The 680-nt window shown below is 36.9% G+C and overlaps 1 non-coding gene across 1 annotated transcript; it reads left to right on the forward strand.

Annotated features, from left to right (window-relative positions):
* Nucleotides 1-202: 202 nt before the first annotated feature.
* TRNAT-UGU lies at nucleotides 203-274 on the forward strand. Its single transcript has one exon. It is a non-coding gene; the product is annotated as a tRNA-Thr (tRNA).
* Nucleotides 275-680: the final 406 nt, after the last annotated feature.

The raw sequence follows: 680 nt of genomic DNA on the forward strand, positions 1-680 counted from the left end.
AGATCGGCTTGCTCCTTTAGGGCTCTAAGCTGTTCCACGCTCATCTTCTCCATCTCTAACCCTACTCCTCTCGATGCCATTTCTCTCACTCTTACTAGAAAGTACTGCTTGACTGTGCTGGGCGTTTGACAAAACTTGTTAGATGGCATCAAATAGTTTAATTTAAATATTATATATTTCACTTTGTCTAAACTGATAGCTAGCCCCTATAGCTCAGTGGTAGAGCGTCAGTCTTGTAAACTGAAGGTCTGTAGTTCGATCCTGCATGGGGGAATTTGTTAAATTTTGTTCCCTTCTTTTTCAGCTCTCTTTATTAATTCTTAATGAACATGTTCATTAGGGTTTAAAAAATTATTATTTGTCGAGGCATGGCAACCTAGTGACTTTACATTGTGTGTCTCCTACAATCAATTCACTTGGAGGGAATTTACATGTAATGGTCACGTTTGGTAAATCGTACAAGGTAAAGATTACGAATTGTGTAACAATTTTGAACTTTACATCCGATCGTGAACGTGAACTTACGGATACTGTACACTTTGAGATAGTTTGTATTCATCTTATCCCCACGGATGTTTTTCGTGTTCCTCAATATTTCAACTCAACATCTTTAATGTATAATCAACTTAAATTGATTTTTAGTATTTACAAAAACTCCAAGCCTTGCGCCATTCCGTTAA

This window comes from Olea europaea, unplaced genomic scaffold, assembly GCF_002742605.1.
Source record: "Olea europaea var. sylvestris unplaced genomic scaffold, O_europaea_v1 scaffold2653, whole genome shotgun sequence".
Classification (NCBI taxonomy): Eukaryota; Viridiplantae; Streptophyta; class Magnoliopsida; order Lamiales; family Oleaceae; genus Olea; species Olea europaea.